The 12,593-nt window shown below is 36.1% G+C and overlaps 1 protein-coding gene across 2 annotated transcripts in view; it reads left to right on the forward strand.

The window, feature by feature from the left end:
* Positions 1-12,593, forward strand: part of LOC106085385 (phospholipase ABHD3) — a 38,071-nt gene that overhangs the window by 7,992 nt on the left and 17,486 nt on the right. The window contains exon 1 of one of the 2 annotated variants that reach the window (XM_059370115.1): positions 5,949-6,057. The exons of the other annotated variant lie outside the window; for it this stretch is intronic. The gene's annotated coding sequence lies outside the window, so the exon portion shown is untranslated. Of the gene's footprint in view, positions 1-5,948; positions 6,058-12,593 lie in introns of those variants that run through there. 2 annotated transcript variants of the gene reach the window in all.

A 12,593-nucleotide genomic window follows, 5' to 3' on the forward strand; every position in this document is an offset into this window, starting at 1 on the left:
AATGGAATCTCCAAAATAAAGATGCCATCATTAGATTTAAGTCGCTATATATTAACGGACATAATATTACTTCACAGATGACTCTAAATTTAATTTTATACCCGCCACCGATGGATGGCGGTATATTAATTTTGTCATTCCGTTTGCAACACATCGAAATATCCATTACCGACCCTATAAAATATACATATTCTTGATCGTCGTAAAAATCTAAGACGATCTAGCCATGTCCGTGTGTTTGTTGAAATCACTCTAAGGTCTTAAACAAGTAAGAGCATGCTAAGTTCGGCCGGACCATGGATATCGTTTGTCGAGTTCTTTGCGCGGTATCTTTTTTTAGGCAAACAAATACTAATGAATAAGAACTGTTATGGTATTGGAGCTATATAAAGTAATAGTCCGATTCGGATCATAAATGAATTGAATGCTGAACATTGTAGAAGTCATTGTGTAATATTGGGTTGCCCAAAAAGTAATTGCGGATTTTTCATATAGTCGGCGTTGACAAATTTTTTCACAGCTTGTGACTCTGTAATTGCATTCTTTCTTCTTAGAAAAAAAGTGTAAAAAAAGTATATTTGATAAAAGTTCATTCTAAGTTTTATTAAAAATGCATTTACTTTCTTTAAAAAATCCGCAATTACTTTTTGGGCAACCCAATATTTCAGTCCATTCAGATAAGAATTGCGCCGTGTAGGGGTTCAAGAAGCAAAATCGGGAGATTGGATTATATATATAGAACACGTAAGTTGAAAGTCATGGAAGAAGTCGTTGTACAAAGTTTCAGCCAAATCTGATGAGAATTGCGCCCTCTATAGGCGCAAGAAGTCAAGATCCCAGTTCGGTTTATATGGCAGCTATACCAGGTTATGAACCGATTTGAACCTTACTTAGCACAGTTGTTGGAAGTCATAACAGACAGATTATCTTGTGCAAAATTACAGCCAAACCGGATAAGAATTGCGCCCTCTAGAGGCTCAAGAAGTCAAGACCCATGATCGGTTTATATGGAAGCTATATCAGGTTATGCACCGACAAGGCAATACATAGCACGATTGCACGAGCACGTGCAAAATTCAGTAAAATCCGAAGAGAATTGCGCCCTCTAGAGGCTCAAGATGTAAAGATCTATGATTGGTTTATATGGCAGCTATAACAAAATATGGACCGTTATGGCCCATTTACAATCCCAATCGACCTACACTAATAAAAAGTTCTTGTGCAATATTTCAAGCACCTAGCTTTACTTAACACGCTTTACACGTTTTTTTTTTTATTTTACTTTTTAATTTTTTTTTTAATTTAAACATTTAAAGACTTTCCTGTTTGTAAGGCTTTTCAATGTCTAAGTACAACATTGCCTTTGTCTCAAAGTCAATTCCCTAAGCTTCAACTATGTTTTGACCTTCATTAAAATATGTTTGCTTTTAATAATAAAAAAGCAAAGTTAAGGATATATTAAACTACCATTTAAGACAAAAAAAATAAATACTCGTATCAAGTAAAAATTATTTCATCAAAGGAATTGTTTCCTTAAAAATTTTTTAATTAAGTTCGTTATCTTTGGCCAAAATATTACACACAAAATTTTTTGAGGTGTTTAAAGTAAACCCACACTTTTTTGTTTTACAGTTTGTTTCACTGTGTTTTGCTTACACTGCCTTAGAGGCCCTTATGATTGAAGATTTTGTTCTTCTCAAATACTCAAAAAATATTTTTGTCCACCATATCCATTATTAGATGTCATAAATCAGTGAGCATTATTAGCTCATTGTTTGCCGAGTGTGGCACTTATTTTTAAATGACACATATCCTAAAGTAGACCAAAGTGGCTTAATCGGAAAATCTACATAAATGACATTTTTTTCTAATATTTCAATAAGTCATTTGTACTCTTGCTTATGAGAATAAATAAAAGCGCTCCCAGTTCTGACGAGCCGAATCTTATACACCCTTTACCATGGATCACATTTAACAAGTACTTGGTTCGGTATCTCTTTATAGCCATAATAAGGATAAGGGAAAAGAATTGCTATGATATTGGATTTATATCAGGTTATGGTTTGGATGTTGGAGGTCATCGGAATCTTATGACCACAAGAAGTAAAATCGGGAGGACGGTTGATATGGGAGCTATATCAGGTTTTGTACCGATTGAAACCCAAATGGTACAATTAGTTGGAAGTTATAGCAGAAGTCCTTGTGTACATTTTCATCCAAATCAAATAAGAATAGCGCCCTCTAGATGCTCAAGGAGTATAGTCGGTAGAACGTTTTATATGGGAGCTATGTCTAAACATGTACCGATTTTACCCATTTAAAGAGCCAAGCCATCTACATTGATAAGTATTTGTGCAAAATTTCTGCTGGCTTTACTCCTTCGTAAGTTATAGTGCTTACCATAAGACGGAGGGACATGGATAGATCGACTTAAAATGTCATGACGATCAAGAATATATATACTTTATGGGGCTTTAGACAAATATTTCAAAGTGTTGCAAACGGAGTGACGAATTTAGTATACCCGTATCCTATGGTGGAGGGTATAAAAATACACATGGTGGTTCTTCAGGTGTTATAGCATACGAGTATATTTAAATATCAAAACAAATGCGTTGTTTTTTTTTTTTGGGTAAGAGTTTTGATTTTATTTTATGTCACTTGATCGCTTATGAGAGAATAAGCTGCATAAATGTATTGACAATATTAAAAGTCATCTAAGAGCATTTTAACAAATGAAGCTTTCTACTTAACACAGATTATTTAGTATATTTTCTTAGGAACAGTGAGTGAAAGACTGACAATAAGTCTGAAATTTTTTAACAGAATTTTTTAATACATTGGTCCAGATTGTAATTTGGTATGTAATGTACAATTATGACCTTCAAAGTGGTCTGTCAGAATTCGAATGTAAATATTTATGGTACAATTAAGAGGTAGCGTCATTAGCATAACAACAAAACTACCTGTCAAAGTCACTTTAGAAATAAACTATGCTTTACAACTTATCTTCCTCGCATATGTTTTTATTATTTGTATTTTCATCATTATAACACTGCTTAGTTGCATATGTGTGGAATATCAGATCAAATAGAACATCTTTTTGATATTTTAGAAAAAAATCACAGCTGTGTTATCAAGCCTTAGACATTTAGATTCACTGCAAAGGTCAGGACTATATGGTGGATGCATCAAAAGTTCCCAGCCAAGCTCACTCAGTTTTTGGCGAGTGACCAAAGATGTGTGCGGTCTAGCGTTATCCTGGTGGAATATGACACCTTTACGATTGACCAATTCTGGTCGCATCTTCTTGATGGCTGTATTCAATTTGTCCAATTGTTGATAGTAAACATCCGAATTAATCGTTTGGTTCCTTGGAAGCAGCTCAAAATATACCACACCCTTCCAATCCCACCAAACAGACAGCATAACCTTCTTTTGGTGGATATCAGCCTTTGAAGTGGTTTGAGCTGGTTCACCATGCTTGGACCATGATCGTTTTCGACTAACGTTGTTGTAAACAATCCATTTTTCATCTCCAGTTATGATTCGTTTTAAAAACGGATCGAATTCATTGCGTTTAAGGTGCATATCACAAGCGTTGATTCGGTTTGTTAAATAAATTTCTTTCAATACATGTGGTACCCATATTAAAATTGACGCCAAACAAACAAATGTAAACAAAATTTCGCCCACTTTTTTCTAAAGCAAGCTAAAAGTAACAGCTGATAACTGACAGAAGAAAGAATGCAATTACAGAGTCACAAGCCGTTGAAAAAATTTGTCAACGCCGACTATATTACTACTATTGGGTTGCCCATAAAGTAATTACGGATTTTTCATATAGTCGGCGTTGACAAATTTTTTCACAGCTTGTGACTCTGTAATTGCATTCTTTCTTCTGTCAGTTATCAGCTGTTACTTTTAGCTTGCTTTGAAAAAAAAAGTGTAAAAAAAGTATATTTGATTAAAGTTCATTCAAAGACTTATTAAAAATGCATTTACTTTCTTTTAAAAAATCCGCAATTACTTTTTGGGCAACCCAATATATTACCGACAATTACTTTTTGGGCAACCCAATATATTTCGGATCGCCGTAAAATTCTAAGACGATTTAACAATGTCCGTGTATCACTCTAAACCCTTCAATCACTCTACAGCCTTAAAAAATTAAGATATTGAGCTGAAATTTGGCAGAGATACGTCTTACGTGATGCACGCTGGTTAAGTTCTTGAACAAACCATATTTGTATATAGCTGCTATATAGACCGATCTGCCGATAAAAGGTCTAATGCCCATAAATGCCATATTTTTTTTATCTGATTTCGCAGAAATCTGAAACATTAGGTAGTTTTAGGCCTCCCGACATCTGTCTTAAATATGTTTCAGATCGGACTATGGACCAACATATAGACCGATCAGCCGGTTAAGAGTTGCATTTGTTACCCGATTTGAATCTGTGAGTTATTTTTAGCCTCCCGACATTCGACCTCAATATGGTTCAGATCGGACTATATTTAGATATAGCTGACATATAGACCGATCGGCCGATAAAGAGTTTGAAGCCCATAAAAGCTTTATTTATTACCCGATTTCGCTAAAATTTGAATCTGTGAGTTATTTTTAGCCTCCCGACATCTGACCCAAATATGGTTCAGATCGGACTATATTTAGATATAGCAGCCATATAGACCGATCTGCCGATAAAGGGTCTCTGACGTCCATAAAAGCTTTATTAATTACTACGAACTGTTTCAAATTTCAGCATTAGACCCTTTGTCGGCAGAACGGTGTATATAGCAGCTATATCCAAATATGATCCGATTTGGCCCGTTCAAGAACTTAACCAGCGTGCATCAAAAAGACGTATTTGTGCCAAATTTTAGCTCAATATCTCAATTTTTTAAGGCTATAGAGTGATTACAACAGAGGGATGGACAGACGTACGGACATTGTTAAATCGCCTTAGAATTTTACGACGATCCGAAATATATATACTATGTAGGATCGGAAATTGATATTTCGATGCGTTGCAAACGGAATGACTAAATGAATATACCCCCTATCCTACGGTGGTGGGTACAAAAAACAATCAAATCAAATGGGATTCAATAGCCATACCAAAAACGTAACAGATACGAGAAGATCCATATTAATATATAGCCTCCATATAAACTAATTCCCCGATTAGACTTTCGGAGCTTTTTGTTAATCCTTTGACTTCTTTGTTTAGTTAATATTGTAATACGAATGTTGTGAAACCAAAACATTTGGATAATTTTTCATTTCACATTGTATGTATATTATTCCATTTGCCCCACGGTGCGTGTGCACAAGTGGAAACCGTAATGAATGAATGATATTGAATTCTAAGGAAATATGCCCATTTAAATGAAACTTTAAACTTTGCTGGGCAAATGCATTGTGCGCAAGTAAAATATTATCGTAATATTAGCAATCTTCTACATCGATAACATCAACCAACTGTTTGTTTATTACTCATGGTTAAAAAAGAATGACAATAGAATGACTAAACGCCGAAAATTAACCAAATTTGGCTTTGCAATAAGAGAGCAGTACTTCCAGAAGAATAACAACAATTATTTAATTCTATTTTATATACATTTGATGACTATTACACGTCCAACAATCTAGATTCTAGTTTCTAGAATATGTCTGCCATCGTCATACACCTATGGGTTTTTGCCTTTTGTTTTTTTTTATATACTGGGGAGATAATGTCGGTAGCCTCCAGCAATTCAGGCAGTCAGTTAGTCAGTCTCAGTCATTGCCTTTTGCAACACAAAGCGATAAGTAGAATGAATGATCTCAGCGGCGAGTTATAGAATAAGACAAGAGGTTGGCCTAACCTCTGTTTGCTCTCTTTACATAGCGAGAAAGAGAGACAATTTTTGAGTACCATTTGGCTTAATGCATTGAATTAGTTTTGTGTAAGTTTTCATTGTGGAAGCAAGCAACAACTTTTGTGACATCCAAACTATTTGTGGGGGAGATAATGACTTGGATGGATGGATAGTAGCTTCGTCGCCAATCAGGTAGAAGATAAAACCAAAAATTACGATTGTGTCGTCAAATTTTGTATTAGGGTTCAAATTTCAATCTTTTCAATGCCACACAGTTCTTGTCTATCGAACTGTTGTTGTTATTCGGCAACACACGCACAATTTCAAATACATGTGTATGACTGTGTTTGTGTAATTATGAAACAACAATCCGACTAGCGCACTGATAAATAAATAAATAACAAACGTTTAATGTTTTTATCAACTTCTCAAGCTACCGCCGGCTTGAACAAAATACAAAAGGGTTACAATATAAGCATGTAGTGAATTGTTGGATATCCATTTTGATTTGGCTTCAATGAAGCTCTTGAGAAAATTTATTAAAAAGAGTTTATTTGTATGCTTTAAAAAAGGAGAGTAAATATCAAAGCTATACCTAGATGGCGTTGTTTATTATGTTCGTTCCAAACAAGATGTTCTGCGGATATAAAATAAAAAATCTACATCTTGCACGTTAAGTGGTTGAAGAAAATACAATAATAATTCGTAAGTTGACTCCAAACGGACTTTTTATATATGGATGTATATATATATACATGTGTGGGTGCATCAAGTCATAGTCCACTAGTCGAGCAAAGAAAAAATATGCAATCTATAAATCGACAATCTACAGTGCATTGAATTGCTTTTTATACCCACCACCGTAGGTTAGGGGGTATATTCATTTAGTCATTCCGTTTGCAACACATCGAAATATCAATTTCCGACCCTACAAAGTATATGTATTTCGGATCGTCGTAAAATTCTAAGACGATTTAACGATGTCCGTGTGTCTGTTGTAATCGTTCTACAGCCTTCAAAAATTGAGATATTGAGCTGAAATTTGGCACAGATATGTCTTTTTGATGTACGCTGGTTAAGTTCTTGAACGGGCCAAATCGGACGATGTTTGTATATAGCTGCTATATAGGCCGATCTACCGATAAAGGGTCTTTATAAAGGGGGCTTTTTTTATCCGATTTCGCTGAAATTTGAAACAGTGAGTAGTTTAAGTCTTCTCGACATCTGACCCAAATATGGTTCAGATCGGACTATATTTAGATATAGCTGCCATATATATTCAATCTCCCGATAAAGGTTCTGAAGCCCATAAATGCTTTATTCATTACCCGATTTCGCTGAAATTTGAAACAGTGGGTTATATTAAGCCTGTCGACATCCGACTTCGTATGTTGTAATCACTCCTCAGCCTTAAAAAATTGAAATATTGAGCTGAAATTTGGCACAGATAAGTATTATTGATGCACGCTGGTCAAGTTCTTGAACGGGCCAAATCGGACCATATTTGGATATAGCTGCTATATAGACCGATCTGCCGATAAAGGGTCTAATGCCCATAAATGCTTTATTTTTTATCCAATTTTGAAACAGTGAGTAGTTTTAGGCCTCCCAACATAGGATCCAAATATGGTTCAGATCGGACTATATTTGGATATAGCTGTCATATAGACCGATCTGCCGATAAGGGGTCAGAAGCCCATAAAAGCTTAATTTTTTAACCGATTTCAGTGAAATTTTTAACTGTAAGTAGTTTTAGTCCTCCCAATATAAGATCCAAATTTCAGCTCAATATCTCAATTTTTGAAGGCTGTAGAGTGATTACAACAGACGGGCAGACAGACACACGGACATCGTTAAATCGTCTTAGAATTTTATGACGATCCGAAATATATATACTTTGTGGGGTCGGGAAATGATATCTCGATGTGTTGCAAACGAAATGACTAAATGTATATACCCCCTATCCTACGGTGGTGGGTATAATAAACAATCCAACACTGAATGTATCCTTTAAGATACATTGCACCTACAGAGGGCGCAATTTTCATCCGATTAGGCTTACATTTTTTACAATGATATCTCCCATGACTTACTGCTGACTTTATTAACCTTGGTTTTATTTGGTCTGTGCATTGATTTTGTTTCTATATAAATCGATCTCCTAATTTTTACTTCTCATTTTCGTTGGAAACATAGGTAATGGGAAATTAACGATAGTATCGATACTATCGATATTTATTATAAAAATTATCGAATGTTGCGATTATCGATAGTTGGCCAGCTATAGTGTAATCTTGGTAAAATTCTTTTTGGTTGGTTTATGAACCATTACTATTGGGTTGCCCAAAAAGTAATTGCGGATTTTTTAAAAGAAAGTAAATGAATTTTTAATAAAACTTAGAATGAACTTTAATCAAATATACTTTTTTTTACTCTTTTTTCTAAAGCAAGCTAAAAGTAACAGCTGATAACTGACAGAAGAAAGAATGCAATTACAGAGTCAGAAGCTGTGAAAAAATTTGTCAACGCCGACTATATGAAAAATCCGCAATTACTTTTTGGGCAACCCAATATATTACGAACCCATTTAACAACCCAATAGAAATTTATTATATGCAACTACATCATTTCTCTTGGTTTGTTGACCAAACTGTGTGTAATAAAAAACAAAAAACAATTTCTATACCCCTTACCAACCTAGATAAGCAATTCACACCGTCATGAATTCCTATCGTAATTGATATTGCCTAGTTAATATCGGCAGCATATGATGTTTTTTTTTTTTTTGTTTCTTGTCCTTAAATAAAAATATTCGATATAACACGTGGTGTAAACCAAAAATACGAAACATATTTTGTCATAATTATGAAAATATTATATCATAAAAATTGTCATATGCATATGTTCTTATAATTTGTGCTAGTGGACTTTTGCTACCAGAGTGTATTACGTTTTAATTTTTATTTTTTTATAAAACAAAAAATAATCTCTGATTGTGTTATCGTAAAACGTGTATGTATTTGTTTTTATAATTTTATAAAAATTTAAAAAATTAAAAAAAAAAAAATGAAACATATTTTTCACACCCTCTTCAGTAAGAGGGTGTGAATCAGCCCCATGCGATGGGAGAATGGATAGAGGATAGGTGCAGTTTATACCATCACGCTATATTCGAGGCGACGATAGGAAACCTGTAAGGAAAGGAAGAAGTTTCCAACTGCTGCCAGCCGCACTGTCTTGGATTGATGGAACCCTAGTATTGCCATCTGGAAGATCATGTTACACAAATAGATCAAAGCTAGAGAACAGAGTGGTGTTGGGGGTCTTCATTGAGAACCCAGTGATTGAGATCTGTTTTAGACTGCCTGACCATTATACTGTTCTGCAGAAAAGAAAATCTTAGTTGGGAATTCCATGCTACTTCCAAAAATCCTTAATTGTTTTCCATACCACGCCTCTAAGTTGGTACATGTCTGGTATTATGTCCCCACCTATGTACTGGTGTCGGTTAGCCGCAAAAACCAGGCAATGACATAGGAAATGCTCCAATGTCTCATCATTTTCCCCACATGTCTTACACATTCTATCACTTGCCGCAACGATTTTGCATAAATGACCACCTAGTCCAATGTGTCCCGTTATGATACTGAAAGCTATACTAAGCTCCTTCTTACTTCCTTTCAGTAATAGCCTCGGGCGCTGGGTACTTGGACCCAAATTTAAATACCATATTCGTTTTCTGCTCCCCAAAACCTTTCATTTGATACCCTTATTGTGCCCATCAAACCACTTTCGGATATGGGTGGCGTTTTTGGGGTAAGGGGGAGGTTCCGCCTCCACCCGATATCTAAAAATTATATATCCTATGTTTCCTTCCAGACAAACGTATACAATCGGTTCAGCCAAGTATCATATAGTCATAATGGATCTAAACGCGTTTTTGAGGGTTGGCGTGACCCCCTATACTTCGATCTGATTTTGTATGCCAGATTCGAAATCTACCCCCGAATACCTTTCATTTGAGCCCCATATTTAAATAAACGTCCATTATGTCTGTTTGGGGTTGGGGCGGCCCGATGGGTACTTAGACTCAAATTTTAATGTCATATTCGTATTCTACTCTCCAAAACCTTTCATTTGATACCTATATTGTCCCGATCGATCCACTTTTGATTTTGGGTTGTGTTTTTGGCATAAGAGCGAGGGTCCGTCCCCCTTCCAATACCGAAAAATTATATAGCCTATGTTTTCTTCCAGACCAACCTACACAATATGCGAAAATTTCGAGAAAATCGATTCTGTCTAACGGAAAAAACAAACCGAGTCCCATATATCCGTGATTGGGTAATGTGCCATATTTGGGTGTTTTTGTGGGGTGACCCCCAATACTTCGACATAAATTTGTATGCCAGATTCGATATCTACTCCCGCATACTTTTCATGTGATACCCATATTGTCCTTATCGATCTGCTTTTGTTTTTGGGTGGTGTTTTTGAGGTAACGGTGGAGGGTCCGTCCCCTTCCGTCACAATAAATTATAAATCCTATTCCTATTTACTGACCATATTCGTTATCTACTACCGAATACCTTTCATTTGAGTCCCATATTGGCATGATCGTTAAAAAAATCCTATTTTAAGGAGTTTTGGGGCTGGGGCGGCCCCCCAGGTACTTGGTCCCAATTTTTAATATAAAATTCGTATTCTACTCCTGAATACCTTTCATTTGAATCCCATTTTGTCCTGATCGATATACTTTTATTTTTGGATGGTACTTTTGGGGTAAGGGCTTCCCCTTCCGCCCCCTTCCTATACTAGAATTAGAATTATATAGCCTATGTTTCATTCTAGACCAACCTACACACTCTGTGAACATTTCAAGATAATCGGTTCAGCCGGATCAAACAAACAAACACAAATTCATTTTTATGTATACAATTTTTGTCTAACTTGCTTGCGATCAGATTTTTCTCTTTCATTATACCCTCCACCATAGGATGGGGGTATACTAATTTCGTCATTCTGTTTGTAGCTACTCCAAATATTCGTCTGAGACCCCATAAAGTACATATATTTTGATCGTCGTGACATTTTATGGAGATCTAGCCATGTCCGTCCGTCTGTCGAAAGCACGCTAACATTCGAAGGAGTAAAGCTAGCCGCTTGAAATTTTGGGCCATATAGGTCCATGTTTTGATATATTTAGCTGTCATATAAACTGATCTTGGGTCTTGATTTCTTGAGCCTCTAGAGGGCGCAATTCTTGTCCGAATGGAATGAAATTTTGAACGACGTGTTTTGTTATGATATCTAACAACTGTGCCAAGTATGGTTCAAATCGGTCAATAACCTGATATAGCTGCCATGTAAACCGATCTTGGGTCTTGACTTCTTGAGCCTCTAGAGGGCACAATTCTCATCCGATTGAAATGAAATTTTGCACGACGTGTTTTGCTACGACTTCCAACAACTGTGCTAAATTAGGTTAAAATCGGTAAATAACCTGACATAGCTGCCATATAAACCGATCTTGGGTCTTGACTTCTTGAGCCTCTAGAGGGCGCAATTCTTATCCGAATGGAATGAAATTTTGCACGACATGTTTTGCTGTGATATCCAACAACTGTGCTAAGTATGGTTCAAATCGGTCAATAACTTGATATAGCTGCCATGTAAACCGATCTTGGGTCTTGACTTCTTGAGCCTCTAGAGGGCGCAATTCTAATCCGATTGGAATGAAATTTTGCACGACGTGTTTTGCTATGACTTCCAACAACTGTGCCAAATTAGGTTCAAATCGGCAAATAACCTCATATAGCTGCCATATAAACCGATCTGGGGACTTGACTTCTTGAGCTTCTAGAGGACGCAATTCCTGTCCGATTTTGCTGAAATTTTGCATAACGTATTGTGACTTTCAACAACTGTACCAAATAAGGTTCAAATCGGTTCATAACCTGATATAGCTGCCATATAAACCGATCTGGGATCTTGACTTCTTGAGCCTCTAGACGTCGCAATTGTTATCCGATTTGCCTGAAATTTAGTACGACGGATCATCTCATGACCATCAACACACGTGTTTATTATGGTCTGAATCGGTCTATAGCCTGATACAGCTCCCATATAAATCGATCTCTCTATTTTACTTCTTGAGCCCCCAAAGGGCGCAATTCTTATTCGAATTGGCTGACATTTTACACAGGTCGCCAACGTATAATTTAATTGTGGTCCGAACCGGACCAAATCTTGATATCGCTCTAATAGCAGAGCAAATATTTTCTTGTGTCCTTTTTTGCCTATGAAGAGATGCCGGGAAAAGAACTCGACAAATGTGATCCATGGTGGAGGGTATATAAGATTCGGCCCGGCCGAACTTAGCACGCTTTTACTTTACCATCATAAAAAATAAGCAGCGGTCATTTTCACCACACAACTCTCATGCCGCTATTGTGAAATTGCAAACATTTAGCTTAAACAGCAGAACTACTGCTGAATAACTAACAGTCAGCAGACAGCGTTTGCTACTATCAGCAGGCTTTTTTCTGTGAGTGTGGTGTTTCACACATCGTGAACATCGAAAATAAATTAATATTTAGTATGTCAAGTCAAAATTAAGAAAAGTAATTCTTGTGGTCTTTAAACTTGTTGAGACAAATAATTTATATCTGTGTATAACAAACGTGCGTCATTTCAATTCTAAACGAGTTTTAAGGGACCATTCTATA

This window comes from Stomoxys calcitrans, chromosome 5, assembly GCF_963082655.1.
Source record: "Stomoxys calcitrans chromosome 5, idStoCalc2.1, whole genome shotgun sequence".
NCBI classification, from domain to species: domain Eukaryota; kingdom Metazoa; phylum Arthropoda; class Insecta; order Diptera; family Muscidae; genus Stomoxys; species Stomoxys calcitrans.